Below are 25,993 nucleotides of genomic sequence, written 5' to 3'. Positions count from 1 at the left end.
GAGCGACGCACATTCTTCTTCTTGAATGTCTGCTCAGGTAGGTTAAATAGCTCTCTAACTCGGTTTGTCGCCAATGCAAATTTTATGAGCTGTGGAACACTATTGCTGTTCAAATAAGTTACATAACTGTTTTTTGGGTTAAACCATAAAAAAATAAAGCAACAAACAGCAAAAATATCTTGTCCATGAGCCACGGTTACTTGACTGCTTTTGGCTAATAACGGTTAGCAACCATTACCCTAAATGCTAACAGTCGCTTTATAAATGGTCTAAAACTGGCCCTAAGGCTGTGTCTAAGATGACTTACGAGGACTTAACATCTAAATGTATTCATGCTGGTCTCTGCTTAGTGAAAACAGTTAGTTCCAGCCTCTGTTCAGTTAGTTTAACCACGAATAATGTTTTGAGTGGTAAAAGCTGTTTCTATGCATGTATTCATGGATACCACTGACGTGACGTCATGTCGACGAGACCGCCGCTATATTTGTCCAATTCGACAGTTCTCCTCAGTTTCGCTATGGCGGTACACACCTCACACTTGAACTGGGTCATGTGAAATAACACAAACCACATCGTGTTCATGTCTCTGTAACTGAGACATGATAATAAATCTATTTAAATTCTTGAATGTAACTGATCAGAGAGACAGAGACAGCTATTAATGAGTATTACTCTCCCTGTGTTCTGTGGTTCAGGTAGCTTCAGTCTTTACACTCAGATAACTAACACTGTGTCTTTTTTCAGACTGAGAGAACCCTGATTGCTGCTTTGGCTGGTAAGAACAGACTTATTGTATAGTTAAACAGACTGTAGATCACATCAGCAGACTGAGTTAATATATTCTGTATTTTAAGATCATTAAACTTTGATCAGATTTATTATATTTGGGTTACATCAGAGTTTGTGAGTGAATTCCCTCCCGAACAGACATTTAATGAACGCAGAAATATTCTGTCCACACGTACTGAAGTAAAGAAACATCTTTACTTTGTTAGTATATTTGTAGCACTGTTGTATTCAGATTCTGTCACCTGGAAATACTGAATGGATGTGTGGACGGGTGATGATTATACTGTGTGCATTAATGCATGTTTTACAGACAGTTTTAGTCCAAACTTTCCATTCAGACTGAAATATTTCAAGTGTTTCCACTTAAAGTGAGTCTCCCATGTCAGCAGAAAGTGTTTCCTTATTTGTGGATGTCCCCATGTTACTGTCCTGTCCCTGTGGGCGGTGTCAGTGATTGACAGATAAAGCAGCCAATCGCAGCAGCTCAGCACATAATGTTCACTGCAGGGCAGCTGACAGAAGATGAAACTTCGTGCTGCTTCTAACTGTGTCTCATCAGTCATTTTTTTCTGGAAAAAAGCTGAAATGACAGCACAGCTGTGCTCTTTACATGTTCTGGATGCTGATGGAAAAGCTGAGTGTGAAAAGCCCACAACAACAGCAGCACCATGTCCCAGTGACACAGTCTAAGCTGCAGTGTCATTACATGGTGTTTTATTGCCAGCCTGTTGGTGAACCTGCTGTGTCCTTAGCTGGAAGAATTTAACTGACAACCTTCTTTTCCTCCTTTCTTTAGACTACCTGACCTCTGACCCCTGCTCCTGCTCTGACTGGTGAGGACCAACATTTAGTTCCTTGATGGATGCGTTCCTGACACCTGCTCCGTTTCATATGAAGTGAAGCTTCCTGTCAGTGTGCAGCTGTGTAACATCTAGCAGACCTGTCCTTCTCAAACTGCATGAAGGAAGTGAAACATCGATCATCAGTCAGAGAACACATTTTACAGCTGATGTGTTACTGCTCTGATTTCCATCTGATCTCTGATCCTCAAAGCTTTGGATAGTCTCTGAGAGCAGAACTGGAATAGTTTCCATGTTTCTGATCATGAACACATTCAGCCTCTCTGATCATCAACCAACAGCATTTAACTACTTCAAGTCCACAAAAGTCTGGACTAAACCTCATCCTGTACAGAGAAGAGCAGAACCAATCAGCTGTGAGAGCAGATGATGTGTGTGTTCAGACTCTTCTGATCAGATACTAACAAACTGTTTCTCCTCTCAGACCCAGAGAGAACTCAGACGCAGAGAGAACCGGACCAGAACTCCTGCTTGGCTGGTGATCAGATTTCTAGTCACTGAGTTTCAGTCCATCACATTACTGAGTATAGGAGTGTTTCACATTTTAATCACAGTTTTTGTGGTTTATCACAACTGCTGAGTTCACACATGAATATAAATGTAGTGAAAACAGACCTGTAAACATTGACTGAAGTCATGTTAGAGCCATGTGAGCTGAGCTGTTCTGCCTGTAAAGTGGATCAGAACAGGTCCCAGCAGCAGAGTCTGACAGTAGAAAGCTGACAGTTGAAAGCTGACAGTTTTAATGGAACATCACTGAAGGCAGAAATCAGTGTGTAATGTGAGCAGAACATGTTGTGCAGTGATCAGTTCTGTACTGTTCTGCTTCATGTTGAACAAGTCAGTGGGTCTTGAGATTATGTTAATCAAGTCCACATTTCATAGTACCAGCTGTTTTCACACACATCTGGAAACTACATTTACATTTATTCATTTAGCAGACGGTTTTATCCAAAGCGACTTCCAAGAGAGAGCTTTACAAAGTGCATAGGTCACTGATGATAACAACAAGATAGCCCCAAAGCATTGCAGGTAGCCAAAACAGAAGTACACATTGTGAACAACCAAAAATAAGTGCTAAAGGGAAGAAACCATAAGAGCATGTAGTTAAGCAAATTACAATACACAACATGAATCTCTAAGTGCAAGTGTACCTGTAGGAAAGCAATAAAAATAGGATTAAATATAATACAACAGTTTAAATCAGCTACCACTAACCAACAAGAGCAACAGTCTAAGCAAGAGTCATTGTGATCCTTGATCCTACTGGCCTGAAAAGTGATTTATTTAACTTTTTCAATATTCTGTTTATTTGAAGCCATTAAATGTTGAACTGTTTACACATCTTATGTAACAGAATGCTAAATTAGATTACTGCTATCAACAATGTCTAATTATTGTTTTCTCTGTGTCTTCCTGTTCAACATGTCTCCTCTCATTGTCCCTATCATTATTGGACATTCTGTCTTTCCTGTCCCACCTACCCCCTCTATCTAATATTTGGACATTCTATCTTGTATCCACTATCCCCCTCTATCTAATATTTGGACATTCTATCTTGTATCCATCTACTCCCCTCCATCTAATATTTGGACATTCTATCTTGTATCCATCTATCCCCCTCCATCTAATATTTGGACATTCTATCTTGTATCCCTCTGCCCCCCCTCTATCTAATATTTGGATTTGCTTTGGCTTACCAGAATTACTTTGGCTTACCAGCAGAGCAGGGAGTCAGGTGGCTGAGCGGTGAGGGAGTCGGGCTAGTAATCTAAAGGTCGCCAGTTCGATTCCCGGGCACACCAAAATGACGTTGTGTCCTTGGGCAAGGCACTTCACCCTACTTGCCTCGGGGGAATGTCCCTGTACTTACTGTAAGTCGCTCTGGATAAGGGTGTCTGCTAAATGTAAATGTACCAGAATTTCTTTGGCTCACCATATTTGCTTTGGCTCACCAGAATTGCTTTGGTTTACCATATTTGCTTTGGCTCACCATATTTGCTTTGGCCTACCAGAATTGCTTTGGCTCACCATTCTCAGAACCAGATTTGCTTTGGCTCAACGTTCTCGGAACCAGATTTGTTTTGGAAAACCAAGGTTGATTGAAACCTTTTCTTGCTGTTTCAGAAATCTGAGATCTCACCCAATTAATGTTGTTTATTCTTACTGAGTAAAACTCTAACTACCATATTTATTTATTTTTGTCTCTATGGTAAAACTTCAAGACAAATTGTACTTAGTCTTGAGTTTGTATATTTCCTTGATAATAATTTTCTCTGTGGTGTGACCGAGTACTTAAAACATATTACTTATCTTCTGGATATTTACTGTTTTGTCCTATAAAACCTGTTACTGAGTTGTAAATACATGAAATAAAAATCTTCTTAACATAACTGTACATAAGATATACATTTCCATAGTTCATATTTTCCACACATTTGACAACCAACCTTTTCTACTTTCATATTTTTTGTAATTGCATGTAAAATTACCAATTAAATAAATTATTGTTGGATATTGATAAACTAAACACAGCTACATTTGAAATATCACAACAACCGGAGTGTGTTTGTGACATCAGTACAAATAAAGTACGTTTTGAGGTTTTAAAGCACAGCAACGATGCAGGGTCAACAATCTCAGGCTCAGAAGCTCAAATGGCAGAAGGAGAAAGAATCTTAGCGTGAACAAGCAGAAGGTATCCCAGTGTCACAGAACGTATCTTATGCTGAGGTTGTAAGGATAGGACATCACAGTGATGGTATGTGTGTTGGACAGTCTTCTGATGGACAGCAGGTAAACAGCAGAGGTCAGAGTGCAGTGTCTGATGGGAACACTGTCATCGATGCTGTCCAGCATGATAAAGAACAACAGGTGAAGCAGGGTGTACCTCAGGTGTCTTATGCTGGCATGGTAAAGAAAGGACGTGATGCAGCTGGAACATCTCATCAACACCGTGTGAATGTGGAACCTCAGCCATCAGTGACACATGTCTGTGCCTCACGCAGTCAGGCTTCATTAAAATATGGAAAATACAGTAACAGTCAGTGTGTGACCAACAGTTTGGTGTTTCTGTCATTTCTTCATGAGAATGAAAAGATTAGCAGAGCAGATCTTGACCTAGTTCTGGATAAAGGTGATGTTGTGTACAGACAGGCCAGAGAAAGGTTTCCTAACAGTGTCCATTTGGCATCTGATGAACTTCCAGATGAAGTTTGTGCACGCAGGTCAAAGTATCAGGTGGACTTGACTCAGCTGTCTGTGTATGGAACATTTGGAGGTGGAGAGAGGCTTCTCAGCCTTGAACATGGACTGAGCTTTCTGTCATCAGATGTACAGTATGGGCTGCTTATCATGTCAGGGTTATGTATCGCAGTTTTCAGATACAGATCTGGTCAGTACGGATACTTTGACACACACTCCAGGAACACAAATGGAATGCCACTGTCCTCCAGGCTGTTGAACTTAGGTACTGCTGTGATGCTGAAATTCATACATCTGAGTGACATGATTGACAGGATCAAGTTGTGCTACACAATGTTTGACATCCAGTCATCTTGTATGTATGAACTCAAGCCTCTGTCATTTCACTGTGTGAACACATCCAACCAGAGAAATGCTCATTCAGACACAGGCTGCAGACACACAGCTGTTGATATACCTCCTCTGTTAGAGGAAGCTGTAAATGAATCAACAATGCAAACAGCCACTGATCAGTCTGAGAACATTTTACCAGAAATGTCAGCTGACACAAATGCTGTTCAACGAGAGGTTGATGTTACATTCCTAACACAGGCTTCTCCTGCACATGACTTCACAGAAGAAGTGATGAACCCTGTTGTAGATGATCTTTGTGATGATGTAATGGAAGGTGTGTCCACTGATATTAGTTTTACATCTGATGTTAAACAACAACATGTCTCATTCCCTCCTACCAGTGCTGACAAAGAAGCAACAAGAGAATCCAGTTTCCTTTCATCACACGATGCTCACTGTGAATCAAACCTTTCACCCTCAATAAGAAACAATTTGTCCACTAAGCTCTCTGATACTGTACTGATAAGAATCTCCTGTAAACTGAAAAAGTTAAATAAACAGCAGAGGAAAAGACTGAAGAGTAGACTAAGGATGACAGAAAAACCTTGACTAAGTAAAGAGAATAAAAAGAAGAAAGAAAGGGAAAAACATGCTTCAGATGAAACTTTTAAAGCAAAGAAAAGCTCTTACTCAAACCTGACATATCAAAATAATATTGATATTAGACAGAAGAAAACCCTGCAAAATATGAATAAGTATAAACACAACTCTGAATTAAGGGAAAAACATAAATCATACGTCAGAGATTCTTACAGGAAAAATCTGAAAGTCAGAGAGAAAAAGAGAGAGAGCGTGAGGAATTCCTACAGGGAAAATGCTGAATTTAGACAGAAACGAAAACAGTATCTGAAGCAGTATTTTTCTAATAATTATAGAACAAACAAAGTGTTTCGAGATAGACTAAAGATGAACATCAGAAACCGTTACAGTCAAAGTGAAGCTTTTTGACCGAAACAAATGATCTACATCAGAAACCGTTACAATCAAAGTGAAGCTTTTCGACAGAAACAAATGATCTACATCAGAAACCGTTACAGTCAAAGTGAAGCTTTTCGACAGAAACAAATGATCTACATCAGAAACCGTTACAGTCAAAGTGAAGCTTTTCGACAGAAACAAAGATCTTATATCACTCATCGTTATGCAGATGACAGAGTATTCAGGCTCAGACACAGAGAGCTTATGAAAGAATTAATGAGAAAACGATATAACAATCATTCATTTAGGACGATGCATAACATCAGATGTACAGTGAGCATAAAAAGAAAATACAGACGGATGAACAGAAACACTCGGAGTGAAACAGAGACCAGAGAAACACAGAGTCTGCAACACGAGACAGTTGAGAATAGATTGATCAATGAAGCCATATCTGTGTTTAGATCTAATATTAAGGCTGGTCCCACTTATGTCTGCACTGTGTGCCATAAGGCCTTGTTTCCCAACCAGGTACGAACGTGCACAAGGTCAAACTATGACAAAAATCCAAATGTGGTCGCACAATGTCTGACAGGAAAGTATGTTCATGTTTGTGATGAAGCCTGCAGAAGTGAACCATGCACAGTTCCTGATGAGAGAAGGAAAGAGTGGATTTGTCACACATGCCACGCTCATCTAAAGAAAGGATGCATGCCAAACCTCGCAGCAGCTAATAAACTTGAGTTGTCTGAAATTCCCAGCGAACTGTCAGATCTGAATATTTTGGAAAGACATTTGATTGCTAAGTGCATACCGTTTGCAAAGATCATTCCTCTTCCAAGAGGCAGACAAAGACTGATCTGGGGAAATGTTGTGTGTGTGCCATCTGAGGTCCAAGAAACAGTCAATGCATTACCCAGACTGAGGAGTGAGTCTCAGGTGATGAGAGTGAAACTGAAAAGACGTTTGTCTTACAGAGGGCATCAGCTTTTTCAGACAGTAACCTGGTCTAACTAGTCTCTGCATTACTGAAACTGAAGCAGATTCATCCACAGTAACAGGACGTTACTATTAGAGATGAAGCGGAACTCTGTGACCCAACACTTCCTGATGATGATGATGATGATGATGTTAGCATGGGGGAGGATGACTATGATGGTGCAGATTTGATGCAAATTGACGTGTGTGAGAGAAATGCACTGTGTGAGGCAGAAAATGAGCCTGTAAATGATCAGAATGGTGAATGTGAACAACCACAGCAGCAGAGAGATGACGGAGACGAAGGTGATTTGCCAAATGGAGGGTTTGCTTTAGAATCATGCCTTCAGCCTCTTGACATATCAGAAGAGATCCTCTGTTACAGTGATAACACTTATTGTGTGGCACCAGCACAGAGGAATAGCCCAGTAAGCTTCTTCAGGACTCACATTTGGAATCAATGTCATTCCCTGTACTGTTTCCTACGGATGAGAACACATTAGACCAAATAAGACACATTAAAGTCAGTCCAAGTGGATATTTCAAGTCACAGCTTTTTAATGTGGATGATCGTTTTGCCAGAGACCCAAACTACTTGTTCTTTGCACAGTTGATAGAGATACACTTGGCTAATAACAGCATGACGATACAGCTGAGGAAAGGTAAAACTATGACCAGAGATGGACGCATGATAACCTCAGGCATGTTACAAGACAAAAGAGAGGTTGAGAAACTGGTGAGAAATAAAGATTCAATCAGATTCATGCAGCCACTGAAAGGGACTCCAGTATACTGGGAGAAAACCACGAAGGATCTGTTTGCCATGATCAGACAGTTGGGAACTCCGACATTCTTCTGCACATTTTCAGCTGCTGAATTCAGATGGCCTGAAGTGATTGAAGCAATAAAGAGACAGCAAGGTGAAGAGGTAGATTTTGAATCACTTGACTGGACTGCTAAATGTCAGATTCTGCGATCCAACCCTGTCACATGCATGCGTTTGTTTGATAAGCGTGTTGAGGCACTGTTCAGAGATCTGCTGCTCTCAGATGCTCAGCCACTGGGGAAAGTGATTGACTTTTTTTACAGAGTAGAGTTTCAGCACAGAGGAAGTCCACATATTCATGGAATGCTTTGGATTGATGGAGCACCTGAACTGGATGTTTGTGATGATCAGACTGTGTGTGATTTTGTAGACAGATACATCTCAGCACAACTACCTGACCCAGAAACACAACCTGAACTGTACCAGAAAGTCTCTGAAGTTCAGAAGCACAGTAAGAACCACACTAGGAGTTGCTTCAAGAGTGTGAACTCTGGTTGTCGGTTTGGTTTTCCAAAGCCACCCTGCACAAGCACAATGATCACAAGACCTGGTGAGGATGATAACACTGGAACTGCAAAGAGCAAACTCAGACCTCTGCTGCAGCTGCTGAATGAACCTGAAATTGCTTCCTTGAGTCTAGAGCAGGTCCTCTCTCAATGCAACTTGACACTGGCAAAGTATGAACAGTACCTTCAGAGTATGAACAGCAAGACTGCGATCCACCTGAAGTGTGATCCCAACGACTGCTGGATAAACGGGTACAACCCACATCAGCTTAAAGCCTGGGACAGTAACATCGATGTGTCTTTCATTCTGAATGCTTACTCGTGTATACAGTATCTGACTAAATACATCACAAAGAAGGAAAGTGGTCTGTCAGAGTACCTGAAAACAGTCATGGAGAATTCCAACATGGACAGAGTTAATGAGTGTGATGAGATTAGAGCTGTCATGCAGGCTTACTCAAAAAAGAGAGAGATCAGTGCTCAGGAGTGTGTGACTCGTGCATGTGGAATAAAGATGAAAAAGTGTTCATGCAGTGTTGTGTTCATTCCTACTGATGACAATCCAGTGAAAATGAGTCGCCCCATGTCATTCTTGGAGGACACCCCGTCAGAGTCTTGTAATGTCTGGATGACAAGTTTGAGTGACAAATACAAAGCCAGACCTGAGACACTGTAGGGCTGTTTTGGCAGCCCCTTTGGCACTGGTCACCCAGACACTCGTCTGGGACAGTCGTTGATTTACATGAATGCTAAAATGACAATCACACCTTAATGACACACCTCTGGAGAGGTGGTCTCAACAGTTGAAGAGGAAGGTGGACAGAGGAAGACTCTGAAATTATCATTAAAAGTTGTGTTCTTGAAAATAAGGTTCTAAACAGCTTTTAATGTCATGTTTGATATGCTTTTGTTTCTTATTTTATGTATTACATGCTTGTAATAATTGTAATACTGTAACATGTACATGTACAGGGTTTACAGAGTTTGTGCCTACAGCAGACCAACATGTGTTTAACATATTCCCCTGTCTTGCAAGGGAACCACTTGGTCTACTGTAGCCTTGATTAATGATCCAATTTGAATTTGTATGCGTTTAGACTACTTTTCAGTCATGTGACCGGTGTCCCCACTTTAGTCAGGTTTGGGTGTATATAGGAAGAAGTGTTACCAATCACTTCGAGTTTGGTTTACGATACAGCTCCGGTGCGTTAGGCGCCTAGTCTTCATTGTGACATACCTTTGTTAACCATTGCTCTGAAGGTATGTTTTGTATTTGATGATATTTCATTATCATTGTATTGATTATCTTACTATTTAGATAATAAACTATTATTTTGCATTTTGACGTTACTTGTTCTCTTTGAAACGTATCTATCAGGCTACGGCGGTGAAAACTTAGATCTAGTCTGGTTGATGCGGCTAACTGATTATAAACATAGACTTTTGAGTAGGTTTTAACTTAAGGCCTCTGAGTCACTTACAGTGGATCTCCACGCTCCGAAGGAATTTACCGGGGCCTCTGAGTGATCGATTACATATCCTACTAGGTCGACTATGGTTAAAACTATATTATAGTAGAGATAAACGACTGTTTAGTGAACACGCATACTTTAGGGTCGGTGCTCTGATCAAGCAGACGATTTTTACCTACGTCAGAGTTTCATGTCATTAACTGTTTAGCGCTCGAGGTTACAGGTAACGCACTCGTGCACGTGTCTTAAAATTGGAGTCAGATATTAACGAGTCAATTATCTCCCTGAGAATCTAACCTAAGGTGAATTGTGGTTCCCAAGCCAGGGACGAACACCGAGCGTCTCTGGCCTTTCGATTCGCCGACTACAACACCAGAGTATGAGGAGATGTGCTAGGCTGATTTTGCTGCTACCTGCAGGTTTGTCAGTGCAGACCACTCAAAGCGTGATGGCATTTTACCACTTCTGAATGACCTGGGATTTGTCCAAAGGCGGAAAAATGATAAGCCCTCTGTCATCAGATATTACCATTGTTCAAAGGATAAACACCCAGAGCAGTTTTATGTCAGATTACTGAGACTGTACCTTCCTCACCGATCTGAGTATGAAATACGAAGTGCCGATCTTCCAACCTAAGACTCTTTTTACAACTCTGGCTGGGTCCAGCTACCAGGCTCAAACCGTCCTGAGAGTGTGAAACATATTGTCAAAACAAACAGAGACAAATATGAGAAAAACACTGAGGAGATTGAGAATGCACTTGTAGAGTTTGAGGAGAGCAGAGACCATGTGATTGATGAATGGTGTAATCTTGCTCCTGAATCTGAAGTTGTGAGGTTGCCGTGTGATGATGACCTGCAGGAAAGAGAGCCAGACGATGAACAGGAAAATGTGCCCGACTATTGTCCTCAGTCTGCTGCTGTAACAGAAATGAGAGCCATCGGAGAACCCCCAGCTATGGATCCAGCTGTGCTACGACATATATATCAGAACCTGAACCAGAAGTAGGCCTGTGTGTTCTATGCAATCAGAGACTGGTGCAATAAACTTGTGTGTGGCCTAAATCCAGAGCAGTTTTTCTTTTATATCAACGGTGGTGCAGGAACAGGAAAGTCACACCTGATAAAATGCATTTACTCAGTGGCATCTAAGATACTGAGCAAACTGCCACTCTACTCAGAGGAGTTTGACATATCAAACCCAACTGTTTTACTCTCTTCTTTCACTGGAACTGCAGCTTTCAACATCTGTGGCACAACACTTCACTCTCTACTGAAGCTTCCCCGCAGTCTGAAACCACCAATCCAAGGACTTGGTAACAAACTGGATGAACTCAGATCTGAACTGTTTAATGCTCAAATCATCATAATCGATGAGATCTCGATAGTTTCGAAGCCTCTTTTTGCTTATGTGGACGCACGACTGAAACAGATCAAAGGCAATCAGAGAGCGTTTGGTGGAATGTCAGTTTTAGCTGTTGGAGATTTTTATCAGCTACCACCTGTGCGACAGTCTGACCCGCTCTGTGTACACGATCCAGCAGATATTGACCTGTGGCAGGAACATTTTCAGATGATCACTCTGACGGAGATCATGAGACAGAAAGATGATGTTGCCTTTGCAGACATGTTGAACAGGATTCGGGTGAAACAAAAGGCAGATGAGCTGTCTCAGGCAGAGATTTGTTGTCACAGACCATCACTGAACGAGCTCGTTGTCCCACTGAGGTTCTGCACATTTCCCCCACAAATAAGTTGGTTGATGAACACAACTCAGCAACACAGTCTTTGTTCCATTCCAACATTATAACGATCGATGCAGATGACTTCCAGAAAGATCCCCGAACAGGCACAATGGCACGAAAAGACACACCATATAAGGGAGGTCGAAATGACTTAGCAGACACTCTGAAAGTTGCTGAAAAGGCTTGTGTCATGCTCACCAGAAACTTTGATGTTCACAATAGTCTGGTTAACGGTGCTTTTGCCACACTGATGAGCAGAAGATGATGAACACATCACTAAGCTGGGCCTGAGGATGGACAATCAGACAGGTGTAACAATAAACCAGAGTGGAGCTCCAGAATCTGCCAATCTGGTTTACATCGAGAGAGCAGAGGAGAAGCTGAAACAGAATGGAGTGGTGCGTAGACAGTTTCCTGTAAGGCTGGCGTTCTCGTGCACTGTCCATAAAACCTAGGGCCTCACAACACATGCAGCTGTGGTGTCACTGCAGAAAATCTTTGAAGCAGGTATGGCTTATGTAGCTCTCAGCAGAGTGACGTCTCTCAGTGGTCTTTATTTACTAGATTTGGATGAAAAGAAAATATACGCCAATCCTGAAGTGACTGCAGCGCTCGAGACCATGAGACAAGCCGATGTGGATCACATGATGCCTCTTCTTCAGGTGACAGAAACAGTAAACAGGCCTGACACTCTGACCCTTGTTCATCACAACACAGAGGGACTGCCATCTCACATCGGTGACATCAAGAGACATCATGAGCTGAGGCTAGCAGATGTACTGTGTCTGACAGAGACTCACCTGCAAGGCTCCTTTGTTGCAGACAGTCTTCAGCTGGATGGCTACAACATGTTCAAACGCAACAGACACGCGTCCTATACTATATATCCTCAGATGGCCAGCAAAGGAGGTGGTGGAGTTGCTGTTTATGTGAGAAACCACATTCAGGTGCGTGAAAGACAGTATTTGCATAATGTGACTGATCTTGAGTTTGTGGCTTTGAAGGTTGAGGCTCCATTCTGTGCAGTGATTGCAGCTGTGTACAGACCTCTTGACTACAGTCTGAGACCGTTCCTGGAAAACCTGGTAAGCCGTTTGGATGCACTTGGGGTGTTGGACTGTCACCCTGTTATTGTGTGTGGAGACTTCATTGAGAATCAGGTACTCGGGTCAACAAAGCCAATTCTAGATCTGTTTCAGTCTAAGGGATATGTACAGCTGATCACCTCTGCCACCACAGACAAGAACACACTGCTTGATCTCATTTTCATTTCCCAGCCACAGAGATGTCTCCAGTCAGGGGTCATGAGGACGTATTACAGCTATCACAACCCAGTGTTCTGTGCCCTGTCCACCAGTGAACCATGAAGAGGTCGGTGAGTCTTAAAAATCATGAAAAATGTAAAGAATGACTGCCTGAAGTGTGTATTTTTGGTGAAGAGATAATAATATATTTTTGGTGAAGAGATAAGTATTAAGAAAAGTTTTGTCACAAAATGCTATTGATATTTAACAGAATCAGATAATTAAATTTTCCCAGATACTGTAAGTTTTCTCAATATTTAAGGTTTCACCTCATAAAAATATTATTTACAGCTGATATAATACTTATTATTTAATTTAAATAATATTACACATATAAGTTATAATGAATCAAATGATGATAATATATTAAAATGATAATAGGTATAATAATATAAATACATTTCTATGACCTCTATATTCAACACGATGTGGCCTGTGCATTTATCTGGGTGGGTTGGGTCAGTATTGATAAATGCACAGGCCACCACTGTCTGAGCAGCTCTATAAAAGCTGCTACATTTACCATCAGAAAGCATGAGCTGTAGGTGCAGCACATGCTTTCTGATGTACCAATAACACCAGCTGATACCCCACTGGGGTGGAGGGCAAAGTGGGTTGGGGGTGGGGTGGCCGGTCAAAGAACTATAACTCTACTATAACTAAAACAGTTTAGATGTTTAGCTTTGTTTCCTCCAGACAGGAGACATGTTCTCCTGTATCCTTCATGACAACATTCTTCAGCACCAACTCCAGAACAACACAACACACTTCAACATCATCTTCATGAACTGTCAGTCCAAACCAGACCCATCACAGAGAAATCTTCTGCATCCTGCCATCCCAGTCTTTCTTCAAAGCAGAGCATAAAATGGACACTGTTAACCCTCACCTGACCACCTGGCTGACCCTGAGAAAAACCACACATCATGCTGCCTCAGACCACCAGCTGCATCATAAAGAGACAAGTCCTCCTCCTGCAAGTGACCAGGGTTCTTCTCAGCTTTCAGAAGGTAGAGTGGAAATCTTCTCTTTGGAAATACAAAATATTAACTACATTACTCTGAGTATGCTAATTCCCAGTTCCATTGTCTTTCTGTAGGCCTTCCTCTCCTGTAAATCCTTCATAGCTGAGAGCCGTACAGATGAACAGAAAGTTATCATCAACACTTCTGAAACATCCACATGTTAAATCTCACTGACAGGGGATGGTTTGTGCTCTGCAGCACTGTTAAAGGTATAAACTTATCATGCATCATGTGACCTTTCAGCTTGTGATTTTAAAGACTAAAGTTCATGATTATATATTTGTTATTAAAGAGACAAGTCCTCCTCCTGCAAGTGACCAGGGTTCTTCTCAGCTTTCAGAAGGTAGAGTGGAAATCTTCTCTTTGGAAATACAAAATTTTAACTACATTACTCTGAGTATGCTAATTCCCAGTTCCATTGTCTTTCTGTAGGCCTTCCTCTCCTGTAAATCCTTCATAGCTGAGACCCATACAGATGAACAGAAAGTTATCATCAACACTTCTGAAACATCCACATGTTAAATCTCACTGACAGGGGATGGTTTGTGCTCTGCAGCACTGTTAAAGGTATAAACTTATCATGCATCATGTGACCTTTCAGCTTGTGATTTTAAAGACTAAAGTTCATGATTATATATTTGTCTTCTCCTCAGGATCAGTTCGACCTTCATGCTTGCATCACCTTCCTCTTCAGTAGAGACAAACTGCTGTTGACTCTTTGGTTGATGGTCACATGTCTGTCCCCCGTCTTCACACACATCCATAAAGGATGTGAAGGGGACCAAGGGCCTCCTCACGATGGAGGGGAAAATTGTGCCAGTATGTTGATTCTGTTCATCACAGTAACACACTGATACACTAACTTAAATCAACATTCCCAGTAATTACAATGTGTGCACTGATCTTCTGTAGGTTTATTGTTTAATCAAACCAGTATTATAAATGTTTTACTAAATAAAAGCTGTCACTGTGACATGTTTCATTCTAACTACATTAATAAGTGATTTACTGTGTTATTTAGCTGTCATCTGTGAGGATGATTTGCATCAAGAGAGAGGAGGTCCCACTGCGTCAGCTAAAGCTGCAGCAGGTCCTCTGTGCAGCATCAGGCCTTTGTAATGAGGCTCAAAGGTAAAAATACTCCTGGTTTCCTCTTGAAGGACTGTACCTATCTTTCCACTGTTGCAGCGAACACTGAGCAGTTACATGGAAGCAGCAGTTCAGCAGCCAGTGAAAGTGAAAAAGGTCACATGGTGAGAACACTTTACATCTTCACATTGACTCTGTGCTCCTTTAACTCTTTAGTTTGCACCATCAGATTCAACAAACAGCAACCACATAAAAGTGAAATGTGGACGAAATGGAGGACTCTTGAGTAACATTTTATCCTGTCCATCTGTGTAAATGTGAATGTTTATTTCATGTTTCAGAACAATGCATTAGTGTTTTTCTCCATCATGTTTCCTCATCTCTGGTCACTGTTCACTAGAACCTTTGACTACTTCAGATATCATGTACAAATGTACTCATGAGCACACCAGAGAGAACTGGTTTAGTCGTACTTATAGCAGGAATAAGACAGGACTCACACAGAAAATAAATCCCACCATGTGAAAAGAGATACTGTTAAACAAAACTTTAAGTCATTGAAATTGTTATATCTTTGTTTATCAGTGTTCAATAAAACACTTAGAAACAGTGTATTTTAGGAAACCGATAAATAAACAGTAATAACCAACTCATATTTACCATGTGAGTTATGGTAAAGACACAGTTATTACCATAACTCACATATTCTATGCCTTGTTTTATTCACTAAGAAAGAAGGACTAAATTCTAACTTGGTTACCATAAAACCACAGAAAATAAGTAATAATGCAAATGACACAGGATGTCTGAGCAGGTTTAGTGTGTTGGTGACTTACATTGCTCAGCCCTGCCTTTCAATACGATCACAGAAACCAATAATGGGAATTTAGCTTTGTACTAATTTATTTGTCTATCTTCTTTGTGTTATTTTTTTTTTTTTTTCTGATTTCATATATCCAACAGTTTTAGGGTGAGACATAAAGAAATACTCTAGGAACATACTCCCATAGAACTACTTCAATCCAAACAAAAACTTTATTTTATATATTTAAGTTTGTCCTTTGACAAAAATGTGTCTTCTTTTGTTCTCCATCATGTTTTCCTGTATTTTGGAAAATAATGATAGCAGAACAGTTTATAGAACATTTTATTTGGCCATTCTAAAGACCCCCAAAAATTTTAAAAGGATGAAGAAACACACTTTTTAAATGGAACACACAATTGAGTGAATCCTGTCTTAGTGTGGGGTATCATCTGGTATTTTGGTTTGGGAATAATTTGTATTATAACTAATATTCATGTTAGTAGTTCTGTAAGTTTTAAAGATTAACATAAGACTATACATTTGATTAATAATATTATTGTTATAATATAACATAACATATCACATAATAATGGACATTATTTGAAATCCATAACAGAACATGACTGAACCTTGTAATTTCTGTTTTTCCAACTACTTTATTTACTTCCAACTATTTTATTAACATTTTTCTAATGCTGTAAAAAACAATTATTGTGTTGCCTTCATAAAAACTGAACCATCATTAATCTTACTGGACTTGGTCCAGTTTAAGCTTTCATTTATTCCTTTCCTTCTAATATCAGAGTATATACCAATGGTCATATTGGCTTCTTTAAATATATATTTGTTTAACAGTTGAACTTCTTAACACAAAATTGGTCTATTGTTCAGCATTATTCTTTTTTTTTTTACATGTTTTACAGTATTTTGTTACACTTACACTTGTATTATTGTTTTAGTTGATTTTATGTAAAGCTCTTTGAGCTGCAATTCTTGTATGAAAAGTGCTATATAAATAAAGTCTTACTTACTTACTTACAGTAGTTTTTTTCCAATGCTAATTCTGCTCCAAGTCATTCCACAAGTACTTTCCAGCTCTGAAAAGAGTTCCAGCAACTACATTTCTGCAAATATTTCCCTTTTCTCAATTTATTCAGCATCTTTGGGTGACTTAATTTTATAAGGATTGAAAAATAATTCAAAATATGAACATAATTCATCTCTAAACCTTCAACTTTTTCTTCTAGGTCTTATAACTTTTTTTCAGCAATTTAATCAATTCTGCCTTTTTTCCAGCAAGTTCAAGTCAATCCAGTGTTGTCTTTTTACCTTCAAATTCGTTCAACCCAGACTTCAGCAACTGTTTTTCTGCTCAATTTTCACATTTTCCTGCAGCTCATCTTTCTGAAATGTTCCCCTGTTTGTTTGCATTTTTCTCCTTCTTTTCTTCTGCCTTCATCTGGCTCCGGGTCCTTTCAAGAAAAACTTTCACAGCAGTATCTTCCAACTGCCAGTACTTTTTTTCTCTTTTCTGTACTTTTCTGCCTTCATCTTGCTGCAGGTCCTTTCTAACATATATTTCAGGCCTTTTGAAACTCCATTTTTTTGCTAAATGTTCAGATTTGTATGCATTGTTTCTCTTCTTTCTGATTTTTTTCACTTTGTTTATCATTTTTCTCCTCTTTTCTGTAGTTTTATGCCTTCGTCCAGCTCCAGCCTCTATTTAAAATACCTTTCGGTTGCTTTGAAGCTTCAGCTTATAACTTTCTGAACATTTTCAGAAAGTTTCGCTTTTTTAGCATGGTCAGCTATCCCCATTCAGGTTTTCAGCATTCTCACTGCTGTTTCGCAGGAACAGCCTTTTCTAGTTTTGAGAATGCTTAATAGCATTCTCACTATTGTTTTCCTGTTTCTCTTTATTATTCCAACTTCTTAGTTCTTCCGCCGTTTTTTGGCCTTTAACTAGTCCTGCATACTTTCACAGATTCCTACAATTTTGGTATCAAAACGTTCAGCTCCTTCAGGAGATGATGGCTATGACTTATGGTATTTCTCACTTTTATACTTTTTAAAGAATTAAGGTTTTTGTGCAAATTATTCTCCCATTAAAAGTAATGGTAAATCCTTTCAAATCATTAAGAAAGCTTCCTCCTCTTTCAAACTTAACTAGTTCAGCATACTTTCATCTAGAGACACCATTCAAACTTTAAAATGTTCACAAGACATTCAGCTATTCCCAAATAATTCAGCTCTTTCAAATATATTCAGCCAATTTTGAATTGTGACAGTTTGAAATACATGTTAAATTTAGCTCCTTCTTGATTTTTATTATTGAGCAGCCAGCAGAGTGGCACACTCTGCTGGCTGCTCTTTTTCTGATATTCTACTAAATTGTCAAACAAATTCCTCTGACGTTCATATAGTTTAACTTACAGAAACAAGTTTGACCTTAAAATGTAGGAAAACTTGTCCTCTTTCAGCCAATTTAACTACTAAAGAGCTCACATTTACAGATTTTGAGCTTTGAGCCTTGAAGCGAGAGCAGCCTTTCAAATTCTCTCACTAACTTAAATGGAGAGATGGGTAAAATTCGTCAGAGAATTTCGAAAGTAGACGTGTTTTTAAACTGCCGGTCGTTATTCTGACCGCACAGACATATAAAGGACATCTCTGGTTTCGGGAGAGTCTTGGGTCTCGGAAAATATCCTCATTTTTTTGGATTGGACCTATAGTTTTGCGTCTAGGTTAACTTGTTTGAGGTGTGGATGCGAGGTAAATGTTGGTTATTCTCTGCCCTCAGCGTGTTAGCAATCATAGCTGCACAATCAACGTGGCAACCAAACAAACAAGCACCATGAAAGCAGAATTGGGTAACGTTTTGGAAACTGCAGGTAGAGTCGTATTTCTGACCGCACAGACATATAAAGGACATCTCTGGTTTTGGCAGAGTCTTGGGTCTTGGAAAATATCCTCATTTCTTGGATTGGACGTATAGTTTTGCGTCTAGGTTAACTTGTTTGAGGTGTGGATTCCAGCTAAATGTGTTTTTTCTCTCTGCCCAGCTCGTTAGCGATTACAGCTGTGCCAATCAAACAGACACGCACCATGAAAGCAGAATTGGGTGACGTTTTGGAAACTGCCAAAAGAGTTGTACTTCTGACCGCACAGACACATAAAGGATATCGATGGTTTTGGCAGAGTCTTGGGTCTCGGAAAATATCCTTATTTTTGGGATTGGATGTACAGTTTTGCGTCTAGGTTAACTTGTTTGAGGTGTGGATTCTAGCTACATTTCTCATAATCGAGCTAGCGCGATGGCTCTCCATAACTAAAAACGGTTCGACTTTTTTTCCACAATCGACCAAACAAGATATGTACATTGAGCTTAAAGTGTACATAATCTAGCTAAATCGTTTTTATTTTAGCAAGTTTTACAGAAATCTGCAAAAATCGAGGCTCACTGTCATAGCTGACCGTTACGAACAGCCAAACCAGGCCTTGGGTAAGTGTTTGCTGCACTGCTGGCGTTAATCCTACGAACAAACGCTAAGTAACTAGAAAACTTTTACTGTTATTTGATGATATTGAACACATATGTAAAGTAACTTGTCTTTACTCTAAATATCTTCTCCGTTTTCAATTTGAAGTTGTACATCTAGCTTATGTAGGAAATCTTCCATTGCATCCTCTCTAGCTTCACGCCTTCGGTTATTATTCAAGAATCTCGAATATACACCTGGAGTGGGTTGCACCAACTAGTCTTTGCTAAGACTGTCTTAAGTCAGTCTTAGTTAAGAACGGTCTTAGGCCCATATCTAACGCCTGTTGCACCAACTGAATTTACGACCAGTCTTAACTAAGACTGGTGGTAACATGCGCGTTCATGAAAGTGCCCGTGGAATTCTAGAATGGAACGTGCGTTGCCATGATACCCATACATTTTTACCATGATGATACCAGGGATGCCAGATGCCTGGCGGAAACGCTGCTTGACAGCGATTGCCTCGGCCTCGTTAGGCAAGTTGACATAATGCGGTAGGCGGCGACTCAGTGCCAGCGAGACCCTACGAATAACTCTACGAGCTGTAGATTTATGCACGCCGATCATGTCCCCCACAGTGTTTTGAAATGCACCGTTTGCATAAAACCTCAGTGCAATTAAAAGCTGTAACGTTGGCGTCAGGGCAGCATTTCGGTCTGCCTGAAAGCGCAAATCGTCGAACAGTTCGTCCACTAGAGAAAAAATCTCAACACTACTGAAACGAAACCTCTGAAATAACTCCTCATCATTGTACATATCCAGCGGGTTAGTTCTGTCTCGCACTACTCTCTCACGTCTTAAAGCGCGTTCATTATACAATCTATAAATTAGACGCGCCATTGTTATAGGCTACTTGTTGTTTTAGCTGCACTCAACGGTTTTGTGAAAATTAGCCTACTATAGAAACCAACACAGAAAACGTTCTGTTTTAACATAAGACTCCTCTCCACAGGGCGTAACATTTAGGACTAGACTTAGGGAAAAAGCAGCTTAAGTCACCGTGGTGCAACAGGCGCAACATCATTTTAGACATAGAACGTTGAGTTTCGCCAGTCTTAGCTTAAGACTGGTCCTAAATCCTGTTGGTGCAACCCGCTCCAGATTATTCTAATAATGTCTGGCCTACTTCCACACCCTTTACTTTTTTCAATAATGTTTTTAAAAAATGATAGAAAATCGCTTATCTCTGAAAATAGCATGAAATCATTGCTAATCTCAATATCTTTTTCAGACTTGGGTCAAAAAATCTCAAATATACACCATATTATTCTAATAGTGTCTGGCCTACTTCCACACCCTTTACTTTTTCAATAATGTTTTTAAAAAAATGATAGTAAATCGCTAATCTCTGAAATAGCATGAAATCCTTGCTAATCTCAATATCTTTTCCAGACTTGGGTCAAAAAATCTCGAATATACACCTGATAATTCTAATAGTGTCTGGCTTACTTCCACACCCTTTACTTTTTCAATAAAACATTTTAAAAAATGATAGAAAATCGCTAATCTCTGAAAATAGCATGAAATACTTGCTAATCTCAATATATTTTCCAGACTTGGGTAAAAAAATCTCAAATATACACCAGATTATCCTAATAGTGTCTTGCCTACTTCCACACCCTTTACTTTTTCAATAATGTTTTTAAAAAAATTATAGAAAATCGCTAATCTCTGAAAATAGCATGAAATCATTGATAATCTCAATTACTTTTTCAAACTTGTTTCAAAAAATCTAGAATATACACCTGATTATTCTAATAGTGTCTGGCCTACTTCCAGACCCTTTACTTTTTCAATAAAACATTTTAGAAAATTATAGAAATCGCTAATCTCTGAAAATAGCATGAAATCCTTGCAAATCTCACAAACTTTTCCAGATTTATTGAGAAAAATCTCAAATACACACCAGATTATTCTAATAGTGTCTGGCCTACTTCCACACCCTTTACTTTTTCAATAATGTGTTTTTAAAAATGATAGAAAATCGCTAAACTCTGAAAATAGCATGAAATCCTTGCAAATCTCAATAACTTTTCCAGACTTGTTGAGAAAAATCTCAAATACACACCAGATTATTCTAATAGTGTCTGGCCTACTTCCACACCATTTACTTTTTCAATAATGTGTTTTAAAAATGATAGAAAATCGCTTAACTCCGAAAATAGCATGAAATCCCTCTGAAATGTTATAGAAGACGAGTAATCATGTCATACAGGAAGACAGGATCACAATCCACCACGGATCAATTGACAGTCTCAGCTGTCATGTCTTAGGTAGAGAGTGAGAGAGAGAGGTATGTGTAAGATTATTCTGATGTAACCCCTTGACACACCCCATCACTTGGAGTGTCTGCCTGTCAGAAAAATTGAAGATGTATCTTTTTTTATTCTGTATAAAATGATACTGTGTTCAGCATTCCTTGTGTGCAAAGAGAGGTCAACTCCCAAACCTGGGCTAGATGGAGACGCAAACTCTGGTGACCATTTGCTTGACACCTATATGGTCAACTAGGGTTGATGACGCAAACACTCACACACATGCGCGCAAGGTCTATGCAAGGGAGCCAATGAAAGAAGAGTTTTGAAGAAATTGGGATTTCCTATGTGCTTACATTATTCACTTATCAATAGAACTAGTCATTGGATACTAGTTAGTAAATTCTCATGTTAACTTGCTATTAATAAGAGTAGATTGTGTCTATGTGTCAGGATTAATAGATGTTCGGGGTCAGGAGAAAGCACTGGCTAAACGTTCCTTGTCATGACTACAAGTAGAGCTCCATATGAACTAGGGATGCACCGAAATGAAAATTATTTGCCGAAACCGAAACCGAATATACTGAAACAGTTGGCCGAAAGCCGAAACCGAATGTGGCTTTTGCTGTTTTTCATTCATTTTGCTTTAATCTTTCACCATTGCATGAATAAAACAATTAAATGTCCTTTATAAACTTTTTTGTTTTGCTTTTCAATAAAACAAAATCAATTACATATTTGATACAAACGATTTATTTAATACTGAACGTTTTCTAACATTCCAGAAGACCTAATTTAAGAACAATTTACCCTTAAATAAATTAGTAAAACAAAATACTTTTTATTTGGCCATCTTTGAGCCCCCCTAACATCGGCCTTAAACAAGAAATTAACTGCATTTACTCTGTATGCTCACAACAAAAAAAGTGCATTAACAAATGCTTGAAAAAAAAAAAAAAAAAGTGGGGGCCGGGGGGGCTGAACACAAATGGGGCAGTGCCCTATTTCTGACAGTGTCTTTAAATTACAGGCAACTTTAATAAACTAAATTAAGTCTACTTCAGGAAAAGTGGCAGGTTCTTCTTGATGAAAAGGAGCTTCTCTGCTTTGTCACATGAAAGTCTGTTCCTCTTCTCATCGATGACGTGAGAAGCAGCGCTAAACAGTCTCTCGCTATCGGTGCTTGTGCATGGAGCAGACAAGTATCTAGGATGGGAACGGAGAATCGAAACAGTTATCTCATAGCATCGACATTGTAGGCTATCAGTTTTTTTTAGTTTTTTAATTGATGACGGCATGTGTTTCTTTTCTGCCTAAGAAATAATTAAATTTTTGAATGCCGGTAGGCTATATGCCTTCTATTTTTCCACACTAAAGTATAATAGTTCAAAATATATAGCATAACAAGAACTTTATGAATAACATATTTAATTCAATTTCCTAAATAGCTAACATGCGTGCCGTCTGTGCCAGGTGGGGAAAGCGGCCTTGATTGGCCCTCCAATATCCGAGAGGGTTATTGCTCCTGGGTATGGGGACTTCTGATAGAAAAGCATCCAGTTGTTGAGCTGTTGAGCTTGTCTTCTGACTGGTATTTGGATTGCTCTCTTGGAGAATCTCTTCGAACATGTCAGACAGTAAGGGTTTGCGCAGCTCATCATCTGTAGTGCGTGCCCTTTTTTTCTCCACGCCATCTCCCCGTTCTGCTGCGCTGTGCGTCATGCGACCGTCTCCATCACACAGCGGCTTTTGCAAATCCAACTCAGCCTGTATCATGTCCCTTGTGCGCTGCTTTTTCCCAACATCCAAGTAATGATCCTTCTATCTTGGATCAAGTACTGTCGCGATGCAGTACAGCGGTTCGGAATCTGCCTTGCTAAAACGAGTGTTCACAGCATCTAAGAGCGCACTTTTTGTTGTTCTCACTCCGTGGTCTGTTTCAGCCTCTTTGCCTAAAAGATGCTTTAATGCTGCTAGTAAGGGGATAACGTCTGCCACAGATGCACCCGATGAGCTTATCTCCTTCGTTATCTACTCAAAGGGGGCAAGGAGAGAGAGAATGTTCTCTATTAAAACGCGCTGAATGTCGCGGGGAGATCATGATCGGCAATGTATGAAGCCAGGACTCGCTTTTGTGCAAAAAGGCTTTCCAGCATGTAATACGTACTGTTCCACCTTGTGCTCACATCTTGTTGGAGACGTTTCGGTGGCATTCCCAATTGCTCTTGGATTGCTTGTAGGCGCCCATAGGCAAGCGGAGAATGCTTGAAATGGCCCACAATGTTCCTGCCTGTCGCTTACATCCGCTATACTGCGCTGACTCAACACGCCATGCACCTTATGCCTTTAAGGTTGCTGTCTTCCATGGCTTTGGTCATATTTCTTGCATTGTCACTCACTATCGCATGCACTTTGGATGGGTCGATACGCCAAGTGTCAAACATTTTGGCAAATGCATCTGAGATGGCTGCGGCTGTATGAAAGCCTCTGAACTCTTGCGAGTGAAGAACAACCTTTTGTAGGTTGAACTCAGTGTCTATCCACTGTGCCGTTAAACTCAGCATGCTGGTGGGACTGACATCCGAGCTCCATATATCTGTGGTGAAGCTAAAGGCTGCAATATCTGTAGCCAAGAGCTCGTGGACGAGGGTTGACACAACGTTATACATTTCGGGTAAGCATACATCCGAGAAATGCCGTCTACTTGGGACAGTGTAACGGGGCTCAATATGTCCCATTAGCCTACGGAACCCTACGTCCTCTACAACTGAGAAGGGTTGGTCATCCAAGGCAATGAATTCCATTACTTTAGTTGTAATGCCCTTAGCTTTAGCACTGTCACTGCCAAACTTTTTTGCCTTTTCAAAAACGTCAGCCACAGATGGAGTGTGTGAGCTGGGTAGGCCTACTTTCCTTTTAGTTGCTGCCGCGGTGGTGTCTCTCTCGTACTCGTCATGTTGTCTGGGGTGTTTGGATTTAAGGTGATGAATCAAGCCTGATGTGGTGAACGTCTTCGCAGATGTTCCCCCTCTAGAAAGTTCAGCAGAACACTGTCTACAAACGGCCTTATTTTCTCTGTTTTCCGACACTTTAAAATGCTTCCACACTGCTGACATGTTGGCTGCATGAAGTGTTTGCAGATTTTTTTCTCTCTACTTGGTATTTTGTTGTTAACAGGTGCGCTCGGCTCTTTTTTCGTCTCCGTTTATTGTCATTTAGTTGTTTACAAGTGCATGCGGACCCTTTTTCATCTCCCTTTATTGTCAGTTAGTTGTTAACAAACTTACCTGCGGCTCTTTTTTAATCCGTCTTTTTTAGAAGCGCACCAGGCTCATTCCACACTGGTTGCTTTAAAAAAAATTAAAACTAGAAAGGTTCGGTGTAATTTTTTCGGCGTTTTTACTCCTTTGGCCGAAACCGAAAATTATGTTTTTGGACATTTTCGGCCGAATATTTTCGGTGGCCGAATATTCGGTGCATCCCTAATATGAACTCTCTAGTCTGAGAGTTGTCATGGTGTTGGGAGCAGTGAATCTCTTTCTCTGAGACTGTCGTAACGTCATTACTGTCTGACTGTCACAATCTATGTTTACATTCTTGTGCCCTATAAAAGATGGTCCTCCGGCTTTCAGAGCTGAGAGAGACGTGACTGAGACCTAAGCCTGGTGTTGTGTTGTCATTTATTGTCAGAGATTTGGTTTTCTTTGTTTGGCAAAACTCATTGCCACAACTTGTGCAACTGTGTTTAAATGCACGCTTAAGATAAAAAGAAACAGGCAATGAAAATAAGCAAAGGCTGTAATCATAATATATATGGGGGGGGGGGGGGAGACACATCCATAAAAGTTATTGAGATTAGTGAAGATTTCATGCTATTTTCAGAGATTAGCGATTTATTTTCTATCATTTTTTGAAATGTTTTATTGAAAAAGTAAAGGGTGTGGAAGTAGGCCAGACACTATTAGAATAATCAGGTGTATATTCGAGATTTTTTGACCCAAGTCTGGAAAAGATATTGAGATTAGCAAGGATTTCATGCTATTTTCAGAGATTAGCGATTTTCTATCATTTTTTAAAAAACATTATTGAAAAAGTAAAGGGTGTGGAAGTAGGCCAGACACTATTAGAATAATCGGGTGTATATTTTAGATTTTTTTACCCAAGTCTGGAAAAGTTATTGAGATTAGCAAGGATTTCATGCTATTTTCAGAGATAAGCGATTTTCTATCATTTTTTAAAACACATCATTGAAAAAGTAAAGGGTGTGGCAGTAGACCAGACATT

At 39.9% G+C, this 25,993-nt stretch overlaps 1 long non-coding RNA gene across 1 annotated transcript; it reads left to right on the top strand.

Annotated features, from left to right (window-relative positions):
* The first annotated feature begins 729 nt into the window (after positions 1-729).
* Positions 730-2,098, top strand: LOC124476241. Its single transcript, XR_006957024.1, has 3 exons — positions 730-775; positions 1,586-1,622; positions 2,074-2,098. It is a non-coding gene; the product is annotated as an uncharacterized LOC124476241 (long non-coding RNA).
* The last annotated feature ends 23,895 nt before the right edge of the window (positions 2,099-25,993 follow it).

The sequence above is a fragment of the Hypomesus transpacificus genome, chromosome 14, assembly GCF_021917145.1.
Source record: "Hypomesus transpacificus isolate Combined female chromosome 14, fHypTra1, whole genome shotgun sequence".
Classification (NCBI taxonomy): Eukaryota; Metazoa; Chordata; class Actinopteri; order Osmeriformes; family Osmeridae; genus Hypomesus; species Hypomesus transpacificus.
The sequence above is the reverse complement of the archived record's forward strand: the minus strand, read 5'-3'. Positions and strand labels throughout refer to the sequence as shown.